General features: G+C 52.3%; 1 protein-coding gene across 1 annotated transcript in view; it reads left to right on the plus strand.

Annotated features, from left to right (window-relative positions):
• The window catches only part of Hth (Meis homeobox homothorax), a 438429-nt gene that overhangs the window by 226607 nt on the left and 198080 nt on the right, over positions 1 to 13742 (plus strand). The window lies entirely within an intron of this gene.

Consider the following 13742-nt stretch of genomic DNA (forward strand, 5'->3'; position numbering starts at 1 on the left):
CAGAGGAAAGTTTGAAAGCGTAAAGAAATCGATTAGCAGCAATGGGGTTCCGGATCGATTCGATGTCTTCCACTCTGGACGCCATGCACGATGCGTCAACTTCCGCGGATGGGATCAGTACGTGCGATCAGTCGTCTACGTGGGAAGGGACCGTCGCGCTTAACGCGACCGTTTATCGTCCGTTACATAATGGGAACGTTGCCGCGTCCATATTATTCGGATCTTGATCGACGCGGCGGGGCACGGTGAACGGCTACGATTCGCAATTATTGTCGACGCCGTTATCGACGCGTACCTGTCGTGTCGCCTCGCTGATACGCGACTTAACGCACTGTGTCAGTCACGTGACGGACTTATGCACGCGTCTATTTGCCCAGCCTATGCGAGCCGGAAGAATCTCCTTCTCTCTCTCTCTCTGTCTCTCTCGTTCTTTGAACGTCCCAAATTATCATCCGTGACACACGATCAAAGTTGGACTCGATAAACGGTAACGTTACGCGTTTCGTCTGTTACACAGCGTTTCTCTGCCTCGTTCGTGTCCAATGTTCAGTTCACATTTACTACCACCAACCGTAATATTAGAAAATCCATGGTATCCAACTGTTTCTGCGAAACAGCTTCGTTGATGGAACTTTCCATCGATATAGTCCGTCGCGAGAGAGGATTGATCAACGAAAAGTGGCCGATGGCGAGAGCCACGTTCGTTCTAGACGCGATCACCGGCTCCACTTTTAACGGTATTTCGCAGAAAATCGGTTTGCACGATTTTCTACTTTAGAAAGGAACACACGGCAGGCTATCCACGAGTTTCTTTGCGGTCGATCGTAGAGCAGCGCGGCGTACGTGTGTATAGGTATTCGAGACGGAGAACGGTCGCGAGCGGTGTATCGGGGGCGATATCGGAACGGGGCTTCCGGGCAAAGAAACATAAAGAAAACGGGGGGCGCGCCTCCGGGACAAAACAGCTGACGCCATGGCTGCCGCCAACCTCGTTCCTCCACCTCTTTCTCCTCCCCCACCCGACCGCCTTTTCCTTCTACCACTGCTCTTGTTTTTCTTTTTTTTTCTCTTTCCTCTTCTTCCTCGTTTCCCCTCTCCTCTTCCTTTTCCCCGCCGTTCCGCGCGCTTTCCTTCGGTGCCCGCCCGAGGGATTTAAAAACAATTCGGTAAATTGCATCCAGGCCCGTGGAGAAACGGAGAAATCGGACCAGAAAGAAGACGAGAGCCAGGGGGTTGGTGGAGAGAGCGTGGAAGGGGCTGGCGGGGTCGTCTGCAGTCAGTATCGTCCTTGCAGCCGCGTGATATCGCTTCGGATCCTTTCTGCCACGAAAGTAATTAATGCCCACGAAGATACGCGGGTTCTGCTGAATTCCCTTCTCTTTCTCTTTCTCTTTTTCTCGTTCTGTCCTTCTCTGCGAATGCAACGCTCGCGAACGAACGGCCATCGTTAAAAATCCCGCGGCGCTTTTTAGATCGGGGAAACGGACGTGGAGGGATCCTCGTGAGTTCCGGTGCGCCACGATCAGGACCGAAGATAGCCGCGCGGAACATTGATAAAGTGTCCATACTATTTGTACCGGCTGCCTGTCGGAAATAAATAGCCTTCGAGGTTTTCTTCATCCCCGTTGCAGCCCCCGCAAAAACCCCCACGGCTGGTGGCTAAGTTAAAAATCGTCGAGTTTCGACTGACAAAACGAGTCCGGGTGCCATTGCGAGTTATGATTTATTTCCTGTTGCGATTAGAACGCGGGTTCGTGTAACGCGGTAACTGTTAACTTTTTCAATCGCACGCGAACGAACAATGGACGCTCGCGAGGGAAATTATACGACGGTCGCTAATTGCTTAATCAAATAGGTACGATAGAACAATGAAGGTTCGAAGATTGCTCGTAGAAAAAAAGAGAGAGAGAGAGAGAGAGAAAAAAACAGAGATATTTAATATGCGCGATGCGTGCTACGATAGACATTAAGAGGTCAAAATGTCTATCTTAATATCAGAGATCTTGTTTCCGTTTTCTTTTGCAGACGATTTATCGGTTGCGTGCGCACCTTAATAACCATGCACGGTTGGTATTTCATCATTGCTGTTATCCATCATTTTTTACCGCGCTCTAAAAATATATCCCCGTTCGATCCGCTGTCGCAGTCCATTAATATTGAGACCCCATTTCCACGAGCGATGTTACAAAAGAAGTGGCCACGGCTGACGTAATTTCATTACGCGGGGCGCTTAAACGTTATTACGCGCGAATAAATGCAGGAAAGCAGAGGCGAGACGAGCTGATTGGCGGGTGGGCCTAAGAACGAACGGTAAGAACGCAACGGCGTCGGCGAGGCCTTTGTGTCTCGCGTTTTAACGAGCCACGGTGCATAAATTAATCCAGAAGCCCGATATCGTTTGATTCGCCGCTGTGCCGCCATGTCCGTCCAAGTGTACCCACCTTCTCCCTTTACCGCTTCCTCGTCGCACGCTCGCTCCGTCTCTCTGCGTGTGCACCGTATTTACCCTTCCCCACCGGTTCTCCTGCTTACCTGCCAATACACGGTGCACCTCGTGTGCAATGCCCGGCGCAACGTGCATGCACCTTATGCACACCCGCCTCGATATGCACTTTTTATGGCCGCCGCCGCCGCTGCCTTCGATGGCAGTCTCTCTCTCCCTTTGACGGCCTCGACCGCCGTACCAGCGAAGGGCTCTGACCACTTTTTTCATAATATCTATTTAGCCCATAACGGTAGGACTCGTTTCGGCTATTTTATACGCGCGCTGAGAAATCGCCGCATTTGGTGGAGGCGAACGTATGGCAGAGACGAGGACTGTGTGAGAATCGGCTCAGCTGATTTATCGTGCGTCTCAAGATCCAAAGGGGTGTGGTTACCGGATTTGGTAAACGCTTGAAGATTTTATTGTCTCGTTTCGAAGGTTTTTCCGTTCCACTTAGAATAACTATCGATTCGAAGCGTCTAATTTAGCGTCGAAGCGTCCGTTTTAATTAACGTCATCGAGAAACGCTACCCCTTTTTTTTTTATCCTTCCTCCAGCTTTCCCCCGTCTTTAAATCCGTCAGCGTACTTTTTCATTTCTTTCCCGTCTCCCCCATGGCGAGCCACTTTGCCGTCGTCATGGATCAATAACACCGTGGCAAAACGGTAGTTCCGTAAACGTGTCGGTTGTTCGATTTCTTACGTCTTAATTGGCTCGATATCCGCGCACTGAAGCTCCCTTAAAAAGGCAGAGACGACCATTCGTCGCTCGACCATTGCGCCAGCCTTCGCCAGAGGCGTTCGTCCTTGAATTTCCACCGAAAATTTCATAGATCATTTCTCGATAGAGCGCCCGCCGACGTTCGAAACGCGTAATCATCGCGGTGCGACGCGAGTGATACGCGTTAGTTCAGGCGGTCGCCGCCAGGAGGCGCGCAGACTCGATCCACGATTAGTTACCGCGCACGCTCCCAGTTGGCAGCACAGGCAGGACGCATGTGTCTCGCGTATTATACGCGTGGAAATGCGAAAAATTCCCTTAGTCGTGCGAAAAGTTGGCTTTCAGTGCCGCCGTTTATTGTGCGTTCCATAATAATTTTCCAGCAGAAAATTACGCCGATTAGACGAAGAGCAAGCTGCTTTTACAGGTAACTCGACACTCACGTACAACACGATGTATACACACAAAACGTACACAGTGGGAATCTTACGACAGTCTCGACAATTTCGTCTTATCGTCAACCTCTAAATGTTATTCCTCGCTATTGCGACTCATTCATCGCGAAAGTGACACTCGTCTACTCCATTCACGTTCACCCGTCGTTTGGACTAACATCGACGCATCGCGAGCACGCAAAAGTGTAATCGATAGAGGACGATCGTGTTTTATGCATTTTTATGAGCAATTTGTAATCGAATCTCGTCCCCTTCCACGATTTACTCTCTCTCTGTTTGCCTCTTCGTCATCGCGCAGCCGATCGTTCGTCCCTTTCAAATATAAACAGTACGCATTTGCATGTTTTCCGGATTTAATTAGCTTCGATGCGATTATTAATTGCCCGCGGCCGCGGGAATGGTCGCGCGTCGATACGCCTGTCCACCCTCGAACCACCCCTCTCTCTCGCCTTCAGTCGCCTGCTATTTACAATTTTCGTTCGTAAATAACAAACCGTGGCGACGCCGCGGGTCGGATTTTAACGAGGGAATTAATAATCCGGCGGAAAGGGGGCGACGGCCTAAGGGTGGGTTCCAGCGGACCAGGCGAATTCGAGCGGGACCAGCGCGCAGGGAAAATGTACGTAACGACCATAATCGCGTGGCCGGGAGTTTTACGGCGACGGATCGACCGCGCGCACCAAGGTGGCCGCCGATAAGTCGAGTCCAGTTGCAAATGGAGCTTTTCTGTGCGTTACTCGGACGATCGTTAGCGGAGATCAGAGATTGCGCGAGGGATCGCGCGGGTGTTCGTAATAGTTGGTCGTCGGAAATTCGTTTTCGGGTATAATGCACTCGATGCGTGAGGCTCGTTCGTGATTTCGTTCTGGCACGCACGCACGTTTCACAGAAATTCGTTGATCGAGAGTTTCACGTTGAGTTCGAATTCAGTGAGAGAAATGCTTAAGCGACTCGAACATGCGTGAAATTAAAGATAATTGTTATTATATTATCCTGAAATCACAGATCATAGGAGAGTATTCTGTTCTTGAATAGTATACGATAAATTTCATATTTTACGCTCCCATACGAAAGTCATAATCCGACTTCTTTTCTTATCACCTGATTTATCTGCGTTCGCAAAATATGCGTAACCTCAGCGGTTCGTGTAATAAGTTGTAACGAGCACGGCATACATAATACAATTAACGACAGAAGATATTGTGAAACGATATTCGATGGCTTGTCCCGCGCATACCGTGAAAGGATTAAATTGGAATTTTATCGCAGGAATTTCTGCTCGCCTCCGTTCCTTCGATGTATTCGAAGCCAATTTATACTCGTAATATTAATCGCATAATTGGCGAGGTCGATCCGCGTAATTTACAGCGGCAAAGCGGGCCGCGCGGAAAATTCAACCCTCGCGGCTCGCGTCTCCGCCCGTAATAGCGCTGATGTGTTTTACTTGTTCCGGGCGTGCACGTCGAGCCGACGAGCGGTTTTGTTTTTCGGCTGTAACTCAAGCCTGGCTCGCAGGGTCACTCCACCGGGGCCGACGCGATAGTTTATCATCATTTAGTCCTCCCGACCTGCCGCAACATTTTAAATCTCTCCTATCTCGGCCGTGTGTCGCGCTGGCCGAGGACACATGCTTGGCCGTGGCTGCCGCGTCATCTCCGTCGAGCCCGTTCTCCCCGTGCTGCTCGAAGGAAAGAGACGCTTCGTATCTCTCGCCTATCGCGAATTAGTTTCTGCACTCGAAACCACCGCCACATTACTCGGGACAGGCGATTGCGTCGACGCCAAAGTGATTTAACGAAAGAGGGAGAGAAGAAACGAAATAAAAAAAAAAAAAAAAAGAAAAAACCAACGAGGAAGAAGAGAGGAAAAAATCGACTCCACCGAGTAGAATCCACTTTCGTCTTATTCCAGCGGAGCGGTGGAAATTGAACGATCGATCAGCAACGGGGAATCAAGCCTTTCCCCGGGGTAAGAACGAGCCTGGGCCGGTAAAAGCGTGCGTCCCGTTCTAAAAGTATATCGGGGGCTACTTTCGCGAGTCCGTCGCAAATTCCGCCCGCGCGCGCGGCCGTGTTTCCACGTAACATTAATTCCAGCGTCGAGGGGACGGGAGAGGTGGAGGTGGGAAGCGTCTCGACGATCGGTGTATAAACGAGATATAGACGCGATCCAGCAACGGCGCGCGGCGCGGCGTGGCCCGGAGGCGGAGGAAATTGAGGGGTCTGGGAAAGGGGACGTCAAGCGCCGTCGATTCGCCCTGAATTTACGCTAAGTGCACCGCTGTTGCAGCGACGGGACCGGTAATTCGGAGAACGTGGTCCCGGGGTCTCGGGGGCGGGTCGTAGGTCGGCAGGGCAGAGTGCCAGAAAGAGAGGAGAGAGAATCGTGGTCGGGAACACACAGGGCACACGCTGCCGGTGTGGTTTGCTCTGGGCTTTCCGTCCACCGCCGCATCTCTCTCTCTCGCTCTCCCTCTCTCGCTCGTCGCACCGTTCCTTCCTCTTTCTCCCGCCGCGTTTCCACCTTCTGGCTGCACATGCACACACGGATTCGGCATTGTCGCGCTAATTAAACCAGCGCGTGTCACGAGTCACGAGGCTGACATCACCCCGTGATTCCTGACCACCTCCGACCGTCCCAGCCACCCACTGTTCTCCACCTTCCGCGCTCCGTAACAACCCCTCGTGCTCGCCGCTCTTTCTACTGCACGCTGGCTGAATAAATTGCTCGATGTTACGTGCAAATATTAAATAATTACGTTCTTTACTTTATTTCGTTATTAAATACTGGCGATTTCATTGGTTGCGTTGTGCCACGTAAATTGAGTTCAATCCGTTCACCGTATCTTGCTTCTATTGATAATCCATCTCGCGAAGGATCGCGTTCGATTCCATAATTTCCGGCGAATAAACTCGTTACTCTTCGCTGGCGAACAATTCAAAATCGTAGTCGGAATAAATACCGGTTTCGAGCTACTTACGAGCCGTCCTGTGTCCTCTCCTCTCGCGTCCCTCGTTCTCCGTGTAATCCACGCTCCTCCGTTGCGCCACGACTGGCTTTTGGCTGCCATCGATCAAACGGGCTCCGCTGCGGGCTGCGTTTATAACACGGCGAACAATCGGACGCGAACACGGCCAGAGGGAGGAGGCAGACGTGGATCCGTCGAGAATTTCCCTCGGCCTGTTTTCTTCCGTCGACGCGACGATAATTCACCCCGCCGTTTGTTGTTCTTTCAATGGAGGAGGCTGGGCTAGCCGATTCCCACCGTCTCGCGGATCCGGAATAGAAACGCGCCGTTCGACGTGGTCTTCGTAAAAATAGCCGAATTCGAGGTCCAAAGGATTCATTCTCGAGCCGCGAGGACACCTTCTCGCCAGTGAACCAGAGAACACCCGCCCCCCTCTAGTCGAAATCTTTTCGAACACAGCCTCCAGACTCCGTTCTATTTGCGTGTTACCCACCAGCGGGTTACTAAAAATGGGATCCACGCTTTCGTCAGGGATACCCTATTATTACATCGCCTTATTACACGGCAGCTATTTTCAGAATTCCCGTTTCCTACAGAAATTCCGTGTCCAACGACTCGTCACGCTGGACGCGATCGTATCGAGATCCATCTCGATCGGTTTCAAGCGCGATCCGGGTAACCGTTTCCCTCGGTTGACGCGACGCCCATCGCGAACGGCGATAATCAATTCCAACCGATCCGTGGAACGATTAAAACCACCGCGCGCAAGGTGCTTTTATTTCCACGTCGTGGCAACCTTTCCCTTATCGCGGTGGTTAAAAAAAAAAATTCAGCGAACGGTGCGTCGACGATGGTGGCGCGGATAGCAGAGGGGACGGGCGAGAAAGGGCGGCGGGCGCGGGGTATCGCCGCGGCGGCAACCGCTAAGTGGCTACGTAAATTCGTGCACCGTGAAAGGAACGAGTGTTAATTGCGGATTTGCGTTTTATGGAGGAAGTCGCGGAAGCGGGTGCGTCCGCGGGTACGCGCGGCGGTCGCGCGAGCCGACGTAGCCCGGTGCTCTCACCTGTCCCCGTTGAGTTACGTTAACACCTTTGTCCGATGTTATCGCCGGGTGACCAGGTTCCTTCCAGGGCCCGTTTCCATTACACGTTTAATGGTAATCGCGCGCTCGCGCGACACACCGCGCGGCCCGTTCGCCGCGTTTGTCAGCCGCGCCTACGTGCGGGGCACCGATGTACGCGCCTACGTATCCCCTGCTACGTGATCCGAAACGCAACGTCCCCCCCTCCTCCTCCTCCTCCAGCTTATCTTTATTCCTCTTAATAACGTCCGTTTGATTCGACGGGCGTGTCGCGTTATCGCGCCCTGCTATCGACCTCGTTCGGTATTCGGTACCATTTCTGCCAGCAACCCCTACGACGGGACTGCACTTTTCGACGCTCCTACGAGGAACTTTCGAACGCTTTCGCTCACCTTTCGAAGATCCTCGCGATTCCCTAATGGCCGCGTTATAGAGCGAATTAACTGTCCCTGATATAATTCAGGATTTTATATACAACGATCGTTGTTTGTCGAAAAGTTCTCTCTCCCCTCTTTCACGGGGTATCTTTACGCATTTCGAGGAACGAGAGGGTACATCTGTTATCCGTCGATCCGTAGCGTCGACGAGGAAGATTCGAGATAGCAGAGCGGATTTCTATGCCAGAGTCTAGCGATAAACGCGGAGTTGCGGGATCTATCGGGGAGAGTCGTGCGGGGCGAGGGTAATTGAACGATTACGCGAATAGCCGATCGTTGGTCCCCGTCGTCGACGAGGGTGCGCGTCGAGATAGCGAAAATCGCGCGGCGTGCTGCTTAAAATTAATTACTATGCCGGCTCGCGGGCCAGTGAAGTTGTCCGGCGCTCATCCGACAGCAGGCCTGTCCCGTGGCAGCGCAACCCGCCGGCCATTACAGACCGCGTCCTGTTTATCAATTTGAATTCGAAAGACGAGCCGGGAGACGACGAGTCCGCGGCCCCGCAACAAATTACGTTTATCGGGCGTCATTAATCACCAGGCGTCTCGAACATCTGCGAACGGCGTATCCTCTGCTCTCTCTCTCTCTCTGTCTCTCTCTCTCTTTCTCTTTCTACGAGCCACCACCTCCGCCGCCTCGTAACCCTCGTTACAGAAGGGGGCGACATCGAAACGGAAAACGTACGCTGCGCGCGGTTCGCGCCTGCAGTCGTGGAAAATTCTGATAGCTTTATCGCGGTAATCTTCCATTCTACACTGGGAACGAGGTTTGATAGCGTTCGAAGTCCGTGGGATTTAATCGCGCCGCGATTCGAACCGCGGTTCTTCTTCTCCTTCTTCCTCCTCCTCCTTTGGCTCGCATCCGCGCGCAGATAGCGGTGTATGCAAATCTACGCGATTTTCGTAACGGCGCCTTTGAGAAGTATCATCGACTGTCTCTCGAGAGGCTCTCGCGTTTATCAGCGAGGGAAAAGGGTACAAGGTTTCGAGGTCCGGTCGCGTCTTCGGGACGTGTAATTGAGATAAGGTCACGGAGGTGTCGACGCGCAGGATTATTCGGAAATAATTTCGCCTGGCGCGCTTACGACACGCCTGGTTTATCCGTTGATCTACGGATTACCTTCGAACGAGAAGCAGCGAGAGAACGGGGGAGAGGTGGCGAGAAAGATCGAGGATACCTCGAATAAATTTTGCGCCCGGAACGGCGCGTCCAGTGGGTGCTGCGGGGCTCTGGTGTCGAGGTTAGAAACGGGTGTAGAAGGTTGGATCGCGAACGAGAGAAAGTAACGGAAAAGGGGGGACAACGGAGTGAAGAGGAGGAAGAAGAGCGAAGAGAAACGAGCGAGAAGAGATACAGGCGGCAGCGAAAGGAGAGCAGGTGCAAACTTGGCCTGTCAGGAAGTCGCTTACAGCTCGAGGACAAAAGCTTCCCGAGGGACTCGTGCACGGTTGGAAGCGGGACTGGGGAAGGAGCTCTGGTCTCGGATAGAGAAGATGCCAGCCGAGAGGAAGAAGGTCGAAGGTGGGACGAGCCTAACTGTGAAATAACAGGGTGGCCTCCTCAACCCTCGTCTGGAGGATGCGAGGCTCATACGTCACTTCCTTACAGGGAACGAGGGCGTCTTCCAGGGGTGGAACCGGGTTATATTGATTTATTTATACCAAGGACGCAACCCCAATGAGATGAGGTTATCGAGAATGTATTTACATCCGGTTTGTAAGCTCGTCGATAGATCCTGATAGCGTATTTCGATTTCTCGGATGGTCACAGGTGCGTACGAGGGTGAATTGGCTTCGTTCTGGTTCGCTAGAAAAATGGCTGGGCCTCTGCGTGAAATTCGAAAGCAGAAGACACGGAATGTGCATCGAGTTTCATTTTCACGCGATGCTGGTCAAGGATTAAACAACGGGGGTCAAGTAATCCTCGGCGAAGCCAGATTCCAAGCGAATCACAGGGACCCGATGACAGGCTACCCGAATGAAGTACGCGCGTTGGTGCACGGGGTGACTCATGGGAAAAAAAAGAGCAGAATCATAATTGAGAATATCCGTGCGATTGGCCAGCAGAAAAAAGTTCAACGAACCGGCGGCCCGTTGAAACTGGAAGCACGACACTCGTTAACACAGATGAATCAGTGGCGGACAGCGGAGGACCCGATACCGATGAGAGATCCGTGGACGCGTTGCTCGAATTACATTCCAATTTACAATCGTCGAGCGTGCGATAGCTCGTAAAAATAAACCAGAGAATAGGCTGAGGTGGTAGAGGGGGGGGGACAGTTTGACGTATCAGAGTCAGGGTCCCGACTTTTCGTCTGATCGTCGACGAAGACGAAGAAGAGCGGGGACGAGAGCAGCGCTCGGTCGTCGCATCGTCCACCTCACCCCAATTCGGAGGCCTCTCGTTTCTCGTTGAGATACTTTCTTTCCCTCTCATCTGCTACACACGTCCCGACCGCGTGGCATGACTGTCGCTAACACGCGAACCCCGAAGTTAACCCGCAATTTAGCCCGCAGAGCGATCGTTCAAAAGAGACGTCTCACTTGATGCCACTTAAACGAATCGCCCCACTCGTGCCCAGCCGAGACTCGTGCTCCGTTTCCAGATGCGACGATTGCTCTCCTCGGAACACGGAATCGGCCGTGATTAAAGTTTCAGGGGCGGAATAATTCATGACCGCGGTTCGAGCGCCTCAATGAATTTGGATCGTCGCTTTCATACGCGCGCGCTCGCCTACGACTTTCCGCGGTGTTCGATTATACGAGCTCGCGATCCTCGCGCCTACATGGGAACGTTCAATTATCGAATGGAGTGGATGGTCCTGCACGATAATCTCGCGGACCAGGTACCTTTGCCACTTTTATTTACACAGAAGATCGCGTCGATCTACGTCGATCGTACGCGAGCACCACGAATCGATCCGGTCGAACGACTCCTCTCCATCGTGACTCGTTCATAAGCATATTTAGACTCGTCTATAAGATCGAGGTCGTAACAGTGGCGCGCTAAAAATAGCCGAGCGATTAACAGGCGTTTCGGTAACGCGTCGAGCAAACGAATCGAAATGGAATGCCTGGCATTCGAGTGGGAGCATCGCAGGCATTCTCGGACGTCTTTGAAGATTCCCACGATAAATCACGGTTACAGGGTTGACGGGGTGACGCGTATGATTACACCCTGTCGCTTAGCGGCTATAAATTTCTTGGGCGGCCGCCTCCGCCTCCGCTCTAGGATTCTACAGGTATTCCCGGAGTCCCGTTTCATCGAGGACTTCGGGGATAACTGTGACGCACGGTCTGCCAGTATTTAATGGGTCGGCAACGCTGCGCGACCGACTTGGAATAATCCTGATGTATCGTTTATTCGCCCGTTCCTGCTTCAGGAGAGTAGAAAGGCGAGGATCCCATCGACGGGGACCAGTCATCCTCGCTTTCTCCGTTCCTCCTCGAGCCGCCTGTTCCGCCTCGACCGCCGATTTCCTTAGCTCCGAGCCAGCGATGGCTCGCCCCTCGCGACACCTCGCATTTGACTCCCTCCCTGAAACGGTCCCTCGAACGTAAAATATCATTCGACACTCGTGGCGCGCATACATACGCGCGCGAGTCGATCGTGAATCGGAGACGTCGTAGGATCGCTCTAATCTCCTCGTCATTAACGCGAATCCGGCTGTCCCTCCGCTCGGGGATAACCATTACTTTCGAATCACTGGTTCGGCCCTGTCATTTGGCCGGGCCACAAATTAACGCGACTAACCATAACCGTAACGTCGGGTTAAACGCGCCTTCTCCTCGGGCCCTGGAATTAGAATTCCGCCCGTGTTTTTTAATCCATTAAGCCCTCCGGAAAGAGACAGAGGACTCTCGCCACAGTCGTCGAACGTGTTCGGATCGCGGGGTAAAAACGGGGACGGCGTTTCGTGCGAACGCTTCGTCGCGGGTTGATACAATTTTAATCGTCTCCGCGCGTACCTACTACCCCGTTTCGTATCTCGAAAAGCAAGGATCGCGAGGTTTAAGCTTCCCCGTGGTCGCTGAAACGATTGATCGCGGTCGTTGAGCGCCGACTTGGAACGCAGGGACCGCGAGAAAAGGACACTTAATATTGGCCCACGGTCTCCCAAGCAATTTTCTACTTTTCAAGAATATAATTTTCGCCGGTGGGGATGCTCGCTATATTTCCGTAGATAAGACTGCAGGATCCGGCGGCCGCCCAGGCGAGACCCTACTCTCTCGTGTGAAATTACTTCGCTCCGCGGCTTACTCTTATCCCCCGGTGCCACCCTTTCTTACCGTGTATCCTCATTCAGCCGGGGATCTCCGTGGAAATAAAGTACATACCTTTCCTATTTTCGCATCCGGAAAATTGCAATACCTCGGCTACGAGACTCGTTCCTGTCCGCCTTATAAATCAGTCCCCGCGAACGCTATCCCCGGGTTCGCCGGCGTTAATCGCGTCCCAGCCTCGATTATTTCTTTCCTCTCGCCCGTTCCTAATTGAGAGACACCGCGGGAGAACGGTGCGCGCATGAGCGACCGCGTTTTTTTCTCCGTTCGACGAAACTGGCGATGGAATTATTCTGTTTCGAGCACGCCCCGTTACGAGAGACGTGTCACGAACGAGCGAGAACAGGATGAATTTCAAATAGTCGACAAGTTCGATCTTCAATTTTAAATGGCACAAAAATTCATCAGTTTCCACTTGAATGCTCGTAACGGAAATAAGTGTCATGGTATTATATACTTACCTAGTATTAAGAAGAAAAAGAGTGCCAAGCTATACCATTTTGTCATCGAACCCCTCAATTATTTCTCTCGTAACCAAAGCGTCGTACCGTATTCATCACCGTTACCAGCTTCGTCGTGTATCTCTCGCGGATCGACCAAAAGGAGGATTTTTCTAAACGCTCTCGTCGTCGACGCTTGTCCTTAATCGACGACAATTTAATTGTGAAATACGGGACCCCGCGTGTTGAATATCGCCGCGAATCTGTCGTATCCGTTCGCGATAGCCGGACCCGGATCCCCGTTCTCGTTGCGCCCCGCGTTCTAACAGCCGGGTGAACCCGTTTGAGCGAGTATCGGCCCTTAACGCAACAAGCTCTCCTTCGCGCGTTTATCTAATTATTATAATTGCACGATTATTCTTGGTCGAGCCGTGCGCCGCTGCGAGGGGTGAGATCGCATGCCGCGGCAGGCCGCGAGCCACGAAAAAAGAAAGGAAAGAACTAACGGGATATATATGGAGCAGCACGCGATAGAATCTACCCGGTCGAAGTCGTGATGCGAACGATCACGAATTCTTTGGACCCCTTTTGTGTTGTGTATCGGGGCCCTCGCAGCATTCTTTCGACGCGCACATGCTCTCCCCCTACCCTCGTCGCCTTTTACAACGCCGAGTAATAACTGTTCCGTGGACAATTTTTATCGGCCGCAGGTCGGTGTATTTATTTTTTCCCACCCGTGCGACTCCAAGTTTGCTTGTTCCTACGGAATTTATGCGTTTCATTACGTATCGAGCGGCGACTCTCTCCTCGGAGGTGATTCGATTCGTTTCTGGTATCGTTCGCGATGCAAATTCGACTCGCACCACTCGG

The sequence above is a fragment of the Xylocopa sonorina genome, chromosome 13 (genome assembly GCF_050948175.1).
Source record: "Xylocopa sonorina isolate GNS202 chromosome 13, iyXylSono1_principal, whole genome shotgun sequence".
Classification (NCBI taxonomy): Eukaryota; Metazoa; Arthropoda; class Insecta; order Hymenoptera; family Apidae; genus Xylocopa; species Xylocopa sonorina.